This window comes from Desmodus rotundus, chromosome 1 (genome assembly GCF_022682495.2).
Source record: "Desmodus rotundus isolate HL8 chromosome 1, HLdesRot8A.1, whole genome shotgun sequence".
Classification (NCBI taxonomy): Eukaryota; Metazoa; Chordata; class Mammalia; order Chiroptera; family Phyllostomidae; genus Desmodus; species Desmodus rotundus.
This window is the reverse complement of record NC_071387.1, coordinates 32,394,160-32,412,926: the sequence shown is the minus strand read 5'-3', so window position 1 is coordinate 32,412,926 and position 18,767 is coordinate 32,394,160. Positions and strand designations below refer to the sequence as shown.

The following is an 18,767-nucleotide window of genomic DNA, read 5'->3' as shown; positions in this document are numbered from 1 at the left end:
AAATCCACTGATTTAATCCCATCTGGTCTTTAAAAAATGTTTTATTATAGAAATTATTAAACTTATACACAAGTAGAGAAACCAATATAGTGAGATCTGGGGTTAACTATCACCAGCTTCAACAGTTATCAACTTATCAATCCATTCTTTTTATAAATCCCAGCTCTTCCATTTACTAGCTGTGTGATCTTGGATTCAGTTTTCTCATCTTTAAAATGGGACTAATACTAATACCCATGTCAAAGGTTCTTGTGAGGCTAACATGAGTTAATATATGCAAGCACTTAGTATAGTACATACTGAGCACTATATATGTGCTAGCTATGAAGTTATCACTAGTACAGGTTCCATGAGGCCCACACAATCAAGGACAGTGTGCCCTGTGAGTGACTGGCCCACAGCTGCAGCCCTGGCACCACACAGGTTGAGGCCTGGCTTATGTGGGGAGATATCTGTGAAAAGGTATTCTCTCCACAGGGTGAGGAGGGCCTGATCAATGGGACATTCTGACTCCTCTCTCTCCTTACTCCACTATGCTTCAATTTTCCCTCACTTATTTAACAATGCCAAGCCTGGGGATCATAAAAAAAAATAGAAAATAGGCCCATCTTTAAGGAGCTTCCAGTAATTATCAATAAAGGTAACAAGAGCCATGGAAAAGTAGAGGGGAAAGTGATGAAGGGATGGGGATCAGAGAAAACTTCACAGAGGAACCACCTTAAAATAACTCAAAACATTAGTTCACCAGGTGGCTTAAGAGGAAGGAGAAAGGACATTCAGGAAAATCTGCAAAGGCTCAGAAGCATAAACCTAACATTGCATTTTCAAGCAATGTTAAGGATAGGAATGTTCAAGTAATTTCAAGGATAAGTCAGTATTTTGTTGTAGTTGAAACCTAGAAGGTATGATTAAAAGTTGCAGGAAATAAAGTCATGGGATCAGGAGGACTCAGATGGTGGTGGAGGATGGGCTTTGACTTTGTTCTTTACTCAGAAGATAACGGGGAATCAATGAAGCCTTAAGCAGGGAGTAACATGATCAGATTTGAGGTGTAGAAGTACCCTCTGAGGACCATGTAGAAGATGGATGGCAGGAGAATTTAGACTGGAGGTAAGGATAATTAGGAAACTATTGCAACAGTGCCAGCAAAAGATGGCACTAAGCAGAAGCAGAAGATAGAAGGAGAGAAAGGAGGATGTTAAAAAGAGTAGAATTGGAAGGTTTTATACATAAAATGTAGTAGGAGGAGTCCAGACATTCCTAGTTTATTGCCTGGATTAATTGGGCAAAGGGTACTACGTAGTAAGACAGATAATGAAGGAGAAGGCACAGCTACACTGCCAGGAAAAGCCAGATGAGTTCAGCATGAGACATGTTGTGTTTTAAAGTGTCTTTTGGACACCTGCTTGATATCATTAGTAGCATTTTAAGCTTAGGATCTCAGGAAAGAGGTATGGGCTGGTGGTGATGGAAGCCACAGAGCATAATAAGTCATCTCAGAGAGACTGAGGAGAATTTTAAAAGTCAAGAACCAAGGATGGGACCCTGGGCCATATCCAACTTTAGGGAATGAGTGGAAAAAGGAGACTGAGTAGAAGCAGAAATGAAATGCAGGAAAAGATCTAGAAAGTCATTTACATAGTTTCAAGGTGGAAGGAAAACTGTGTCAAACATATGGATCCATAAGATAAAGACAATATTTAGAAATAAGGAAGTCATAGGTGGCCTCACAAGCTCAATTTTAGTTGAAGAGTAGGAACAGAGCCTAGATTACAGGGGATCTAGGAGGTAATAGGGGATAAGGAAGTAGAAATGGACCACAGGCTATTCTTTGAAGGAGCTAGACTCAGAAGTGAAGAAATGAGAATGAATAACAGCCAGATTTGGAGTTGTAGGATTATTTTGGAGCTAGGGAATACCACTGTGCTAGACTGAGGGGAAGGAATCTGGGTAGAAAAGATGTTTGACGAGAAATGGTCTTTGAGGAGTCAAGAGGAGATAGAACCAGAACCTTGGACCAGAGGATGAAGTCTTCTTACCGAAATGCAAAGGAGGTAAATATGGGTGGGATATGTGGATATCATGGAGGCAGAAAGATGAGTGGAAAGTTAAGGGAATTCATTCTTAAAAGCCTAGTTAGGTAAAGGAAGGGGTTGAATACTACAGGGTGGGAAAAGGGGGATAATTTGTAGCTGGCCAGGAATGGAAGGAGATCAGACTGGCTGGGCTCCCAGTTACAAATTCTCATCTTTCACCCACCCTCAAGCTCGTCGCCAGGAGGAAAGGCGCTCTCCGCGGTGCTGAACAATTCTGTCTTTTGTGGACTGAGCATGGATAATTCAGGGGAGAGACATGACTCACTTTTTTTTTTTTTTTTTTTTTAAGTACAATTTCCATTTTATTTTTTCCAGAGAACTTTTCTTCGGTCCTTAAGGGCTCCTTACATGGGCTTCTGTGGAGGACGTGGGGCAGCACCCGCAGGTCTGAATCGGGGTGGTGGAGTTTGGTCCTTCCGGGCTTCCCAAGAACGATTCCTGACCACTTTGCTGTGAATGGCACAACTGACACAGTAATGCAGTTTCACATACAGCTTGGGAAGCACATAGGCGTCGAAGACACTTGCTTCCAAAATGTCCCTGACGGCTGAGGCCTCTACTATGTTTCGAATGATGAACTTCTTAATGGCCTTATCCTTGGGCACGCATCGGGCGCAGTTGGTGCAGCGAACAGGCTGCACATGGCTGCGGCCTTTTTTGGCACAACCGTTGTTCCTTCTTTTCTTCATCATCTTGGAAGCGAGGGCCCAAAAAAGGCTGATTCACTTTTAATGTTTTTCTACAAGAAAGGCAACCTGTGTCCTAGCCTCCAAGCACTAATTCTCATGATTATGAAAATTCAAGTGGATTTAGGATGAAGTATGAGGACACACAGTGCTTATACAAACATTGTCTAATCTTTCTTTGCTGAACACACATGAATTTCCTCTAGTTTTAGGAGGGAGTTGGCAGAGGCAGTTCTGAGCTGTGAAGTGCTGGAAGGCTACTTCTAGAATGGAGTCTCGTTTATACCCTGTTCAGTTCCCCTGGATAAAAGCATGGAGCAGGACAGACTTAGTGCAGGAACAGGGCCAGGAAGACAATGCTGATAAGGAAACAGGAAAGCAAGGAAGACCTGGACCTGAGACCACTCTCTGACAGGTGAGTGCAGCATGATACAGTATCAAAGACCAACTCTGTATCTGTCACAAGTTGTCCAGAGGTCAACTCAGAAACTATCTGGGGCTGTGGTCCCTCTGTTCAGGGTAATGCCACTCTCCCAAAACATCTTTTGGCAGGAATAAGCATGTTTAGATATCGATTTTAGAGGGGTATACAATACCTTTATGTCCAATGTCCATGGCTGGGCAGAAACTTAATCTCCTGTCCAAAAATATTCAGTAGCATCCAGGCATTGGTTAGACCTCTCTACTTTCCTGTAGATAGCTGTTCATTCATTCTCTAAGGCATTCCCATGTCTCTGACTCCGCACCTCAACATGAGAACTATTAGGACAACACAACTCTTTGGTATGACCCAAAGTCCTGAGTCCCATTTCCTGAGTCCATTTGTTAGGCAGCTCCCACTTTTATTTCCCCATTTCTCCTTCTCCAGGATCTCTCCAGGAACTGCTTGCAGTACCAGGCAGTTGGCCAGGATTTACATCCCTTTGGGACATATTAAGACTCTAGGGATCCCACTAATAGGAAAGGACAAAGACTTCTCACAGGGCTAAAGTCTTTGGGGAAGACCTAGAGGAGAGTTATGGAAAAACAAGGGAGATAGTCTCTCCAAAGGTTATTAGTGGCTCTTACAAAGAGGGGGAGAAGAACAGAAAAGCTGGAGAAAAATCTGTGAAGCCTGAATTTAGGAGATGGGGCAGAGGATCCTGTCTAGCTCAGGGAGGCCTCTTTCACCAGTCTAAATCTCCCCAACCTTGTAGGTTTTTCTTTAAAATATGACTCAATTCAAATAAAGTCAACACACTGAGTGTCCACTCTCTTTCCAGTCCTGGACTGAGTGCTGACAGCAGAATGCAAAGGAGGAAAGGACTCTTTCTTTATGCACAACACATTTCTGAAGACCATTTGGGACAAAGTTTTCCAAAAAGAAGTGAAGAGGATTCTTATGCTCACACTAGAGTTTGAGAACTCAAATTGGCCCTGCAAGTAGCTCAGGATTTTCTGTACCCTTAAACAGTTCCTAGGAGAGAATTCACTACTAAAAACAAGCACCACCAAGCTTTAGTATTTTTGTGGTGGCTATTATTGGGAAAACCAAAATGGAGGAGGGTGCTGCTAATCCCGGGCTTTAGTAACAACCAACTGTAGCCACAGTAAGTTTAATAGATCTATTATAAAGTAATACATAATAAAATGTTAAAAAATCACCTTAATAGTTTCACCACCTTGAGACAACCTCTGTTCGTATTCTAGTGTATTTCTCTCTTGCGTGTATACTACTGTAGCAACACTCTGGAGTTTCCTCTCTCTGGGAGTTAGTGCTACTCCTGTCCTCATGGTCAGCGGTGGGCATCCAGGTACCATGTTGGTTCTATGTGGTCCCAGCCCTGTTTGGACCGGGTGGAGCCAAGCAGAGACTCCCCGGAATTGGGAAGTGGGACTAAGGGGGGATATAAAGCTGAAGACTGTGGATTAGATAGCAGAGAAAACCATTGGGCTTGGAGATGAGAATAAAGCTGATGTTCAGAAAGAAGCAAACATAAGAGATAAAGTGTCCCCCAGGTTTTAGGCTCTGGCTCTAGAGCTTACCCTACTCTTCCAAGACTTGCCTACATGCCTGACCCTAGACACTATGAGAAACCCTAGTGTCCTTAAAGTTCAGTTTCCTCCGCAGCTTAAACTAGCTTGAGCTGGATTTTGTTCCTGTAGCCAGAGAGTACAAACTAATACAGGCACATAGAACAACATTTAAAAACAATACACTGTATCTTATAGCCTGTATTTTTAAAACTTAGTATTAGAAAATAATCAACTCTCCATATTTTTACATAGTTTTGTAACCACCAATTTAATGACTGCATAATATCCATAGAAAGGATATTCAATAACTTTTTAACCATTCATTTACCTGGGACATTCAGGTTGTTTGCAAATTTCACAGTAATAAAAAGTGCTACCCTGAAATCCACATATATTTGCATTTAGGATCATCTCCTACGTTAAGTAGAATTTCTAGGTCAAAAACATGAGCATGTTTAAGATTCTTCATACACATTGCCAAACTGCTTTCCCAAAGGATTGTTCCTGTTTACAATGCCTCAAGTCATGACCGAGAGCTATAGCTGATTTTTCATATTTTATTTTTCACTGTGTGTCAGGGAATTTCAGGTCATCATATCTATCCATTATCTTCTAACAGAGCTCTGCTCCAGTCCTTATTTACCTGGTTCCCTCTGGGGAATCTTCTTTCAAAGAATATAGTTTCCTCTGGGCATCACCTGCCAGACAAAATACTCCTGACTCGAAGCCACCAATTAAAAATGAAAGGAGAGAAGACTGTTACACTGAGACTTGGGAAAGGCTCTAAATGGAGCATCAGTACTGCCAGGCAGCTGGCCACCATGCTTTAGCTGGTCCTTGGCCTGTGCCAGCATGTCAGCCAAGGAACTGTGACTGTAATTGCAGAGCCAGGAGGCAAACCTCACAGAGTGAGTCTCCTCCCTTGCTTTCAGGCTTAGGGTGGGAGAATTAGCCAAAATGGCTCTGAAGTTATCCCAAGGGGTGGGGGGCATCTCCTACTCCCTTTCCCATTATTTATTTTTTCAAAAATAGCTACTCAGAAACACAGAGAGAAAAGAATAATAAAGGATATAAAGCCACTACCAGGATGGCAAAGAACTGGATTCATTTTTGAAATGGGGAGAAAGACCAGTGAATTTTTAAAAAGATTTAGAATCCTGTTCTGTGTTTTTCACAGGTAGGACTGTTTCTCTAGATCGATGCTCTACTATTCATTCATGTTCCTACTCACAGGGAATCCCTATAACCAAGAAGCCTTTGTTTGGGATATAGGACAAATACTTCAATTCAGGGACACGCACTGTAGCAGCTGTGGCTTGAGGAAAGCCTGTGCATAACGGCCTAGGGAACAAGCCTTATGACCCAGGCGGCAGGAGCCATAGCCAGAAGTTGAGAATCTTGGTTCCTCTGGGAGGCCTGGCTTGGCCTAGCCCCTTCATTCCCACCCTTAATCTCATCCTCTGAGCCAGATATTGAGGAGGCTCCTGCCTTATCTTGAACCAGCTAGAAACATAGGAGTTACCTGTATAGTCTTGTGACCTAAAAGGTTTTTGAGCCCCACATCCTGCACTCACCCCCCTCCCTCCTCCCATGTCAACCTCTTTAGGAAACAACTATTTCAATTAATGGACAAAGGGATAAAGGTGTAAACTTCTTTAAAAATAGATTAACAATGGTTAAAATGGCAAATTTTATGTTGTGTACATTTTACCTTAATGGTAAAGAAAGATTGGTTGGCAGGGCCCAAGGTAGGAGAAAATGGTGTGAGAGTGAGTAGTGGAGAAGAAGTCCCTTCTCCTCTTTTTAAATTCAGGTTCAGACAACACAGATTTGGGGGATAAGGCCTTTCATAGGAGAGGGGAAATGATTATAAAATCAAGGGAGCTGGAGGGGCTGGGGATTCTGGGTTGAGTTTCCTTTGACCTGGGGTGCTCCTCAGGCAGGGCCCAGAGGAGGGAAAGAAGGGAATCAAATACTCAGGGCTAACAGAGCTTTAGGGAGTGTGGTCCAGAATATCATTCCATTTCCTGCCAGAATGTGGAACCCGGTTCCCTAAGGTAAGAAAGGAGGCATAAGACACTGAGGAGAGATGCTGCCCAGGAATCAATAAAGGTCATTTGGTTGGACAGTCCTTGAGACTGGTCCCCTGCTCTCAGCATGGTAGAAGCCTTAAGAAGGAAAAATGTCACTGGTCAGTGATGTTTAGTCTGGGCCAGACTGACGTAAATTCCTCATCTAGATCTTGGCCTCAAATCTCACTTGAGGATTTTGGTAATTTCAATTACTCAAGTAACTCTGCCTGGCCTGCACTGGTCCATGAATCTTTTGGACTTGTTGGTTTTCCAAGAAAGCAAAGTAATAGTCTGGCAGTCTATGGGATGCTTCACAGAGCTGTCATCTCTGATCCCTTTCTCTTGGCCTTTTGAAGAGTAAAGAGCTACTTGTCTGCAATGAACCATGGACTAGGAGGGCTGATATTAAACAGCTTCTCCCCTCTGTGGCATTTCCTGCTCCTGCCCTTCCTCTCCTTTTCAGCCCATTCTAACTTTCTAACCTCCATTATGCCTAGCATGCCCCGCTTTTTGCTTACAAAGACAGCTCTAAAGCTCAGCTCTCTAGCCAGAGCAGTCTCCCATTCTTTTCCTGTTTGTCTTCCCAATAATTAAACATGGGTAAGCTCACCACAGGTTAAAAAAAGCTTGATATTCATTGAACACCAGCAAGGGGCAGGCAGGGCACAATGTATGTTGGGAAGAGAAAAACACCAAGACCTGATTCTTGTCAAGGAAACTTCAGTTTAAGGAGGGGAGATGATAGGCACACAAATGTATTTTTTAAGGTGGAGAAAAGAGGCTGAGAGGCAGGAAGGCATGAAGGATGGTCAGGCCTGGGCAGAAGTCTGGTTAAACAAGAAGTCTGGGTATTAGGTAACTGAGTACTTTGGCAAGAGGATTTCGAACAATGACTGGCTCATCTCTGGGGCTCAGACTCTATTTTTACCACTTTTAGTTGCTGCTGCTGCTACAACCCCTACTTTGCCACAGGGGTGGGCTGAGTACAGCAGGGGCTTTCCTTTACCACTGAGATGCACAAACAAGTCTCCCACAGAGAGTTGTTAAGAGGCTCTAGGTGGGTGGCTGAGGAAGTATTTTTATTGGGAAGGCAAACAGGGATTCAGTCCTAAGAGTGCTTAAGAGAGAGATATGTGCTCTGGCAAAACAAACCCTCACTGCCTCCAATGTAGCTTAGGGCCAGCAGTCACTCTCACCAGGCCTGCTTTGCTCAGCAGGTAGGTCAATGCTAAGAGACCCTGGAGGCTCAGGGCCCAGTCCAAAAGTAAAGGAGGTTAGAGAGGGTTGACCAAGAAGTCAGTCTGTGTGTGTGTGTGTGTGTGTGTGTGTGTGTGTGTGTGTGTGTGTGAGGGGGGGCGGGGAGAGAGAGAGAGAGAGATGAGAGAGAGAGAGGCATAGGCACCAGTTGGTGGTAGAAGGGAAGGGAGATTCTAGCCTAGCACAAACTCAAGGCAAGTTTTCAGTCATGAAGCAGCCAGTTGCTGTTTGTACATCTCTGCAGGTATACAGTACTCATCTTTTAAGCTAGATGATTCTGTGGTCGTTGGCTAAGGAGGATAGAGAGCCTTTTTCCCTGCCCACCTATCACTTTCTGGCTGGTGCAGTGACACTGACTGGCTAACTCAAGGGTACAGCTTCATTCCTGAGGAACCCATAGGAAAGGTCTCTGAAACAACCAATAACCAACACTCACCCAAACAGCTCCCTACAGCTCTGAAGCCCACATCTCTCAGGAACACCTTCTTTGCTCTAACTACAACTTCCACCCTCAGCTCCTCCCCACCTGTGCTGCCTTCACCAGACAGCTCTGACACACCTACTCAGCCCACATCCCTCTACACTTGCTGAGCCTATCTATGTATCTCTAGGATAGTGCTTTTTAAACACTAGTGTGCATACAAGTCATCTGGAGATATTGTTTAAATGCAGATTTTAATTCAGTAAGTCTGGAGTGGAGCCTGACTGTCTGCATTTCATACAAGCTCCCAGGTAATACCAATGCTTCAGTATAGGGACCACACTTTAAATAGCAGGGCTCTAGGCCAGCCCCTCTACACACACATCATCCCTAGACAAACCCCTCAAAGAGCTCTCTTCCCCAGGCTTGACCTGGTTATATCCTCAGTGTGAAAAAAGAACACTAGTTTTGTGGGGGAAAATAAAGGGGGACTACCCAAAGCTCCTGAGGCAGCTCTGCTAAGAGCTCTCTGGCTGGGCCCAGGAAGGGAGTTGCTCAAAACAGCTTAGCCCAGGTATGTTTCTTCTGAATTCATCAAATCATTTAGATAATATTCCCTGAATACCTGCTATATGTACAGCTATGGTACTGGGAGCTTTATATATACTAACTCATTCAACCCTCTTAAAAGACAAAGGTAATATTGGTCTTTTAGTTTACCTAAAAGAATAAGGTAAATATTCCGTTTTGAAAGTGAAGAACCAAATTGTATAAAGTAATATATTCAAAGTCACACCTTAAAGGTAGTAGCACTAGGATTTGAATCTAATTTGCTCATTTCTTATACCCAGCCCCTCCTCAGAGACATCAGATAATGTCATGAGATTAACAGCATATCAGAACCACACAGCTGGTGGGACTGTTGTCTTGTAAAGCAGGTACTTGAAGGCTGGTACCAGTCTAATTATGTCTTCAATGCTCAGCACACACTTGGAGCTCTGCTTTAGAAAATGCCATGGATACTTTCTGATCACCAGCTTCCTGCTCAATGAGTCTCCATAGGAAGGAAATATTGGAGCCACTTAAGTAGTCAATAACTCAAGAAGCAGAAAGAGAGATACTGGCAGGAAGCTGCAAGCAAGAAAAAGCATTGGGAACTAAGAATGCTGAGCCCAGGAGAGAAAAGCAGAGGTCAGTACAAGAAAAGAAGATGAAAAGTCTCAGCCACCAAAATTCAGTTCTGGTCCCACATTTTAGGGGCACTTATATTTTAGGCACTATAATGGGTGGGGTGGATACAAAGATAATATGATCTTTGCCCACGAAGAGCTCACAGACCAGTGAGTAGGGCAAAAGAATAAGGAGATAATTTTAATTATATGCTGAGTACTAGAACAGAGGTTTGTATAGAGTATTGTAGGTACGTACATAGGACAAAAACACCTATCGTACCTTGGGAAATTAGAGAAGACTTCTTCAAAGAAAACTGAGGCATGAAGGGTGAGTAGAAGGTAGAAGTGAACCAGATGAAGAAGAAAGAAATAAGGGGAAAAAAAGAGAAAGAAGCAGGGAGGAAGACATGCATGACTATATAGCAGGCAAAAGAAATAGCTCAATTTTCTTGGAATGTTACATAATAGGAGGTAAAGTGGCAGGTGATGAGACTAGAATGGGAGGAAGGCTTAATATTGTGGAGGGCTTTATAAGACATGTTTAGGGCTTTGGACTTTAACTGGAAATAATGGGAAGCTATTGAAGGATTTTCAACTCATTGTCAGATATATATAGACAGATCACTCTGGGAGTAGTGTAGAGAGAAAAATGGGAAGGAACGATTAAACTGTAGTCAGAGAGAACAGGTAAAGAGGCATTGCAAGAGGTGATGAAAGCCTGAAAAAAGGCAGAGTCAGCGGGGTTGAAGAAGGGGGATGGAGAAGAAAAACACATTGAGGTCAAACCGTCAGGGCTCAGTGGCTGATTTGATCTGGGTTTGAGGGAAAAGACTAGGCAAAGATGACTCCCAGGTTTTGTCCTGGCTCAGGTGACTGGGTGAATTGTGGTGCCACCAAATAAGACAGAGAAACAGAAATAAGAGCAAGTTCTAATGATTTTGTTTTATGCAGGGGTATGTGTATGTCTGTAGTTATGAAAGGTTGGAGGAAAGAACTTGGGGAACACCAGTAGTGAAGGGGTAGCAGAAGATTGACAGCTGTGGTCAGAGAGACAGGGGACCAATGAGAAGCTGGTGTCATAGGTGTCTGGGAAGGATAAGTTTTCGAGAGCGAATAATGTAAGAGAAGAGGGAACCAGAATTAGAGTCCTGGAGTAGTACTTGTTTGATGGGAGAGACTAGAGGATGGCTGAGGGTAGGGAGAAGAGCCAGCAGAGAAGGATAAGTTGTTTGAACATCAACCAAGAGAACTCAAGACACACTGTTTGTTCTTTGGTTTCCTGATATTTTGGCAACAACTTTATTTTGTTCTCAGCAATTATGAGTCTGACTCTTAGGAGTCTTGAGACTCTCCACAGAGAGAAGCCATCCATTAGGGAAGTCCAGGCATGGTCCAGAGACCATGGCAGGTCTTCTATTTCTTAAGAAGTGTGGATGGACTTCTGGTCAAGATGGAAGTGTAGGTAGACATGCTTTGCCTCCTTGTGTAACCACAGAGAGAATTACAACTAAACTTCGAAACAAATAACAAAAACTGTCAGAAAATCAAACTGTATGGAAGTATGACAACCAAGGATTTAAAGAAGCCACATTCATCCAGATGGGTAGGAGAGGTGGAGACATGGAGCAAGCAGAGAGGTATGCACAGAGATGCACTGTGGTGTGGAGAGATGGTGGTGGCAGAATGGATGTTCCCACATCCATGTGTGGTGAATAAAAATCAGGAGGGTTACCTTGGGAGCCAGCGATCCCAGCCCAAGTCCAGACTGCACAGCCCAGTGTTCCAGCATTGGGAAGATAAATCCCCATAACTTCTGGCTATAAAAACCAGTGAGGGTTGGGGTGGTGGAAGATTTGCCCAGATTTTCAGGAGATTCTGCTTAAAGGGCCTGCACAATCTTAGAACATACACAAATGCACACCTGGGATTCAGCACCGGGGCAACAGCTGGAAGGGTGCCAGTCACATACAGGAAGTGGGTGAAGTGACTGGAAACGGGGCAAGTGCCAGGCAAACCTCTAGAAGCCAGGAAGCAGCACTGTCCCTTCTCTAAGCTCCCCCCTACCCCCACAGAGCCGCAATGCAGTGAAGCAGATTGCCCTGCCCTGGTGATTACCTAAGGCTCCACCCCACACAATTTACAGGTGCCTTTTCTACTATAGACCTCAGTACTAAGACAAGAAGTCAAAGCAGCTCTACCTCATACACAGAAACAAACATAGGGAGGCTGCCAAGTTTAGTAGACAAAGAACTATGGCACAAATGAAAGAAAAGAACAAAACCCCAGAAAAAGAATTAAATGAAATGGAGATAACCAGTCTATCAGATGCAGAGTTCAAAACACTGTTGATCAGGATGCTCAAAGAACTCATTGAGTATGGCAACAACATAAAGGAAGAAATTAAGGTTACACTAAGTGAAATGAAGAAAAATATACAGGGAACCAACAGTGAAGGGGAGGAACCCAGGATTCAAATCAATGATTTGGAACAAAAGGAAGAAATAAGCATTCAATCAAAACAGCAAGAAGAAACAAGATTTCAAAAAAATGAAGATAGTATAAGAAGCCTCTGGGACATTTTCAAACATACCAACACCCAAATCATAGGGGTGCCAGAAGGAGAAGAGGAAGAGCAAGACATTGAAAACTTATTTGAAAAAATAATGAAATAAAACTTCCATAATTTGGTGATGGAAATAGACATACAAGTCCAGAAAGCACAAAGAGTCCAAAACAAGTTGGACCCAAAGAGGACCACACTAAGACACATCATACTTAAAGTGCCAAGGTTAAAGACAAAGAGAATCTTAAAAGCAGCAAAGGAAAAGGAGACAGTTACCTGCAAAGAAGTTCCCATAAGACTGTCAGCTGATTTCTCAAAAGGAACTTTGCAGGCTAGAAGGGACTGGCAAGAAGTATTCAAAGTGATGAAAAGCAAGGATCTACAACCTAGATGACTCTATCCAGCAAAGCTATCATTTAGATGGAAGGGCGAATAAAGTGCTTCCCAGACAAGGTAAAGCTAAAGGAATTCATCATCACCAAGTCATTATTACATGAAATGTTAAAGGGACTTATGTAAGAAAAAGAAGATCAAAACTATGAATATTAAAATGGCAACATATTCACAACTATCAACAACTGAATCTAAAAAACAAACCAAGCAAACAACCAGAATGGAACAGAATTATAGCTGTGGAGATCATTTGGAGGGTTATCAGCTGGAAGGGCGCAGGGGGAGAATGGGGAAAAAGGTGCAGGGATTAAGAAGCATAATTGGTAGGTACAAAAATAGACAGGGGGATATCAAGAATAGTGTAGGAAATGGAGAAGCCAAAGAACTTATGCATGACCCATGGACATGAACTAAGGGGGAGATTATTGGAGGGAAGGGTGGTACCAGGTGGGGGCGGGCAAAGGGGAAAAATTGGGAGTGTCCAATATATATAGATGTATAATATATATATTATACAACTATAATAGCATAATCAAAAAATATATTTAAAAAATAAAAGAGTAAGAGTAATTTAAAAAAGTGAAGTGTGTGCAAGGGTGTGCTGAAGGCAAGGGAAGGCGACCAAGGCCTGACCAACTTTGAAGTAACTGCAAGCAGAGAGGTGAGTGGGTACTCCAAATTCAGGCTGTACCACATGCCCCTGACTTAGCCTTGAATCATCCACCCCAGGCAGTGGCAAAAAGCAGCAAAGACCATGGTGTTCAGGTTCTTGGGGCAGGAGGCCTGCACAGACCTAACAGGAGCAGCCTGGAAATCCAGAACAGAGTAGAGAAGACTGTATTGAGACTTTTCTAGAATGCTGAATCGCTGTTTCACCAACTATGAACATCCAGCAGAGGCTCAACCTGGGAACCTATACTCTGAGTGATATTATGATTATGTGATGGTTAGGATTTTTCACTTTAAAAACCACCAGTAATATTTTTCTATAAAAACAACATAAAAGTAAAGAATCACTTGACTTCATTATTAATTGACCCCTCGGGTACAGTAATAGAGTCAGTAACTGTATGCCTCCACTGTGAGGAGAGTTAAGAACTATGCAGTTAGAGTTGGGGCAGACTCTAGTTCTTCTGTCTCGTACACCCAAACACTAGAACCTATGGGTAAGTGGGGAGGGCACTGAGGTCTAGGAAAGCCAGGCTTGCATTAGGGCAGAGGACTGGCAACCTCAATGAGATGAGACTGACTGTTCCCAAAATCTTGACCTTGGGGCCTATTGCTTTTTGAAAAAAAAAATCATATTTGGGGGATGGACAGACTGTTGACTATTTTCAAAAACAGGTCTAAAAATGCTACCAGAGTTGAATGTTTTATGCTATTTGATGCATTTGAAATAAGCTGACTTTTTTTTTTCTGTGAAAGGATGCTCATTTTGTTGTGTTAAATCTTGGTTACAATTAGAGAGGAAACTTCAAAAGTTCCTGTTTCCTGGCAGGGGAACAATGCTTTCTCTTCACTCCACAACCTTGTAGCAGTCAGGTTAGTTATAAGGCCTCACATCTGGGCTGCAAAGAAGCACAGAATAACCATTTCCAGGCATACTTTGGCTTTTATATGGACACCTAATTTCATAGGTGTCCTGCCTTGTCCATGTGATGACTTCCACTCCCCCACCCACACCCCACTCCCTTCTAACTTTCACTTCAATGACAACCTGAGCATCAGATCCTCAGTGATTTTATCTTACTCCTAATGTTCAGGAGAGTAATTTTCAACTCCTTGTTACATCTAGGTAGGACTAAGATGAGTTCTCTCTCTACAGACAGGAGAGAGCTAATGGTCTATGAAAAGAACCTGAAAATCCTGGATCCCAGGCTATAGTCAACCCTGGGCTGCTCTGGATTCTGAGAGAATTTTGCCACCATCACCCCTCCCCCGCCACCATCAGGCTCCAGCCAGCTGCAAATTGTCTGGATCGAGCTGCTTCGACACGCTGATGTTATCTGCCTCGCAGTGCCTGGAGCATGCAGATAGGAACAGGCAGCGGCGCCGTCTCACTGGACATAGTAATGTAATTTAGTTTCTGAAATCCAAGTATAAAATCTTGAAAGCTGATGTTTTTTATCTACCTCAGGAGGGGGGTGGTGGTGTGGAATTCCCAGTGGAACCATCTAAATAGGGAAATGGCTTCTGTCATGTATTAATAAACAGTTCAAAGCAATGGAAAAACATACAGAGAGGATTTGTAGGAAAAATAAGTACCCAGTCTTTCTTGCCTCCTCCCTCCTTCCTCCTGAGCTGTGCTACCAGGTGAGGACCAATTCCATTTGTGTGAATCCCAGGCTGAGGGCGAAAGTGTCTCTCATGAGGATTCCTGTGAGAGTCCCCTGTGCTCTGGAGATGCAACAAGCACCAGCTTCCCCAGGGGCAAGCTGTGGCACTTTGGGTGGGTCTCAACTACCCCCTTTTTTTTTTGAAAGGAGTCATTCAAACTGAGCTAAGAATGGTGGTAAAGAAGCAATCACTCACCTTCCTTTCCATTTCCTCAACCTTGTCTCCTACACTCTTCTCCCACCTCATAACTTTGTCTCACCTGTCTTCTTCGCTCCTGGTAGGGCACCAAAATCCCTCCCACCTCATGGCTAGATCTTACTTGTCCTTCAGGCCTTGGCTGACACATCACCCCTTAAAGGAAGCTCTTCATCAATACCAGGTTAGGTTAGGCCCCTCGATAATATACTTTCATAGTCCCTCCCTTCCATACACTTCTTTCACACACTTATCAAATTTTACTTAAATGATTATTTGTGTAATTTATCTGTTTAATAAATGTTCATAAAGGCAGGGATCATGCCTTTCTCCAATGTGTCCTCCCACTGCCTAGCAAAGAGAACAAAGGGCCACAGTCTGATAATAGATTTCCTTCTACTTGGTTTGAGGCCACAGCAAAGATATTTCAGTAACAGAGAGGTGGCAAAAGGCCAGGGGCCTGCCAGGCTGTGCCAGGCCTTATCTAACGGTGTCGCAGACAGACGTTGCATTCTGTACTTCTTGTAGTACCACTTCATCTCTGTAAGCCTCTGGTCAGGGGCTAAAAGATTACCTTCCAGGAAGTTGTTTTGGAGAACAGCCAAAGTAGGAGTCCCCAGAACCTTTCCTCACTTGCGTCATTGAAACTTAGCCTGGTTAAAACCCCACTTAAGGTCCATGGTCAAAGCAGCAGCTCAACCCCAGGTCAGCTTTTCATGGGGACTGATCACCAGCTGAACAGACAGAGCTTTCTCTGTGACTCGAGGGCCAGGCTCCAATTTTGCTTTCAGATCAGATACATACTCCTGGGTCTTTACATGAGTAAGGACCAACTCTTACTGTTGAGTATTAGAGGAATGGGTAGTCAGGTGGGAATCTAAACCAACAGAAAACCCTTTGGAGGGATATAGGGGTGGGGCTGCTCTGATCCTTTGTCTGTTCAAAGAGGTTTTTTTTTATAGTGTGGGGCTTGCAACCATGTTTACCAGGCAGTGCAGTGCCCAAGGCAGGGGAGCTCTTGGGAGTTCAGACATAAGGGCAAGGAGACAGCAAAGGAAAACACAAGAAACCTCCCTGAACAGTAAACAAAACCTCTGGCTGGATAATAGGGCCTGTGGATTCCAGTTTTGCTTGTGAGCTGCACTGACTTTGACAGTCTAGACAGGTCGATTCACTCTCTGAGATCACAGGTCTGTTTTTATTCAGGCCCTGAGATTCTAGAAAGAGCCTCCAGGGCAGAAAGTAAATGAGTTGTCCCAGGTCAATGCCAGATGGCAGTCCTGGGATTAGAATTCATGGGCCCTTCTTTCCAGCCAGCTGCTCCCTCCCCTGAGTCCTGAACTGTTTTTTTCTTCTGAATGCTCAGGATTGTATTCAATTTAGTAAGGTTTGTGGTAACATAATCACTGCTCCTAAATAAAACAATGACTGCAGGGCATCCACTGTAAGGCAGGCAAACATGGGGGTGGGCACCTTTGCTCCCCAGAGAACAGGCCAAAAGCAAGCTTCGGATGAGGTTAGACCTGTTCTACTTTAACAAAAACCAACATAAACAACTCTCTTGAGGTCTGGCAGAGTCCTCATCTGTTCTCATTTCTTCTCCAGGCTTCCTTGTGTATCAAAAGCCTGTGCTTAATCCCACAGTAAGGGTCTCTTCTGGAAGCTGGAATACACTATTTGTAGAGGCAAGAGAGGGGTCGGGCTGAGAGAAAGTTTGGATCCAGATCCTCTGAGCATCTTTCCATCAATAAATTAGTTGCTACGTTGTTAGTGCTCCCATCTCCAGGAGTGCCAGGGGTGGTGGCAGCCCTAGTCCTTCCAGCCCAAACTTTGACAGGTCCATTCATGGTTTAGGAAACACCAGACATTCTTTTCTTCTCCCTGCCCTTCCCTATCCCACTGACTGGCTGGCTAAGAGAGGGAGCCTGTAGCTGTTCTCTGGTGGTTTCAATATGGTCTTACCACCTATTTCTTTGACCAGGAAGTTCTTTTTTATTTTTAAGATTTTTATTTATTTATTTTAGAGAGAGGGGAAGAGGGGGAGAAAGAGAGGGAGAGAAACATCAATGTGTGGTTGCCTCTCACGTGCCCCGCACTGGGAAACTAGCCTGCAACACAGGCATGTGCCCTAACCGGGAATTGAACCGGCAACCCTTTGGTTGGCAAGCTGGCACTCAATTCACTGAGCCATGCCAGCCAGGGCAGAAATTTCTTTTATATAAGACATATCAAATGGCCTTCGGGCTCAGAGAATGCCTTCAATAAGGGACCCAGGAGCCTAAAAGAGGTGAAGAAAGCAATGGAGAAAAGACTTGCACAAGGCCCAGAGCAGGGCTGCTTGGCAGAGGTGGGATCCTGAGTGTTTTTACTCATATTTAATTTAGGCAGACTTACCTTCTTCCTCACTCACTAGCCCAGACAATCAAAGTGAGAGCATAGTAATTTCATTTGCTTGTTCTGATTCATTTAGCCATGGAAGAGGCCTGGAAGTAGAGGAAGAAATTTCAACTAGAAAATCAAATCCCTAGTAGATGATTATGATTCTGCTCTTCCAGACTCCTCAAACACAGTTCTCCTCTGGATGATTTGGGAAAATTGGGAAGAAAACCCCTCTACGGTGGTAATTTAACTCTCCTCTGTCTAGGAGCCATGCGCATGGCTAGGGTAGGGTGGCAGGCTGTGAAGCTCCAGACTCACTAGTTTCATTTCTGCTCCTATTTGTTATATCTGTGACCTTCCACCTCATGTCAATGCCCTTCCCCTAAAAGTGATGTCTTTAAATCAAGTGTATTCCCAATGCCAGGCTAAAGGTACAGTGATATAAGGCCACAGGTTCAGGCCTTGAAACTTGCTCAGTATTTCCCCTGCCCCTTAACTCCTCATTCTCAGATTGAAGAGGGCAGTGCAGGGGTATTGGAGACAAAGGCCCATTTCACATTCCTTTGTTCCACTACTCTTACCCTCCCCCCAGACTCCTACAGCTCTGAGGTATCAGGGTGTCAGGTCCTGGCTAAGGACACCTCAGAAATTGACATGGTTATCTTGAAAGCTTATTTCATCTTCAGAGTGATGGTGACCTCAGCAGAGAGCTCAGTCAGGCTAGATGTTTGTTGGGGAAGGTGGGGCAGGGGCTAAAGGGGATAAGGGGGAGTCCTTGGATCCATCAGGCTTATCTTCAAAGGAGAAGAGGGCAGCCCCTCTCACAGCTAGAGACATGTGCAGGAAGGCTGTTTAAAATTAAATAAGCAAGGGCCTTAAGGACTCAGTCACCTAGGCTTTTCAGACCTGGCAGGGACTGGGACCCTCTCTGGAGCTATCCAGGGTCCTGAACTGCCTCCACCTGAAGACCTGGGCAGCTTAGGACGAGAGCCCTGCCTGTTGGTTAATGCCATACTTAAATGCTGTTGGCCCCTTTCTGCCCATCCTTAATACCAACTGCCTGTCTGCACCATGTCCTGCATGGCCTGAAGTAGCTCCAGAATAACTCCAATCACTCTATACGGCTATAGGCTGGGCTTTATGCCAGCAGCGTGGCTCCCTGGCCAGATTTACAACAAAG

The 18,767-nt window shown here is 44.0% G+C and overlaps 1 protein-coding gene and 1 pseudogene across 9 annotated transcripts in view; both read right to left on the bottom strand.

Moving 5' to 3' along the window:
• The window catches only part of FAM219A (family with sequence similarity 219 member A), a 53,528-nt gene that overhangs the window by 10,523 nt on the left and 24,238 nt on the right, over nt 1-18,767 (bottom strand). The window contains exon 3 of one of the 8 annotated variants that reach the window (XM_053923187.2): nt 17,603-17,691. The exons of the other annotated variants lie outside the window; for them this stretch is intronic. The gene's annotated coding sequence lies outside the window, so the exon portion shown is untranslated. The remainder of the gene's footprint in view (nt 1-17,602; nt 17,692-18,767) is intronic. 8 annotated transcript variants of the gene reach the window in all.
• Nucleotides 437-2,853, bottom strand: LOC112304566 (small ribosomal subunit protein eS26 pseudogene; annotated as a pseudogene). The gene has a single exon (XR_011651110.1). The product of XR_011651110.1 is annotated as a small ribosomal subunit protein eS26 pseudogene (transcript).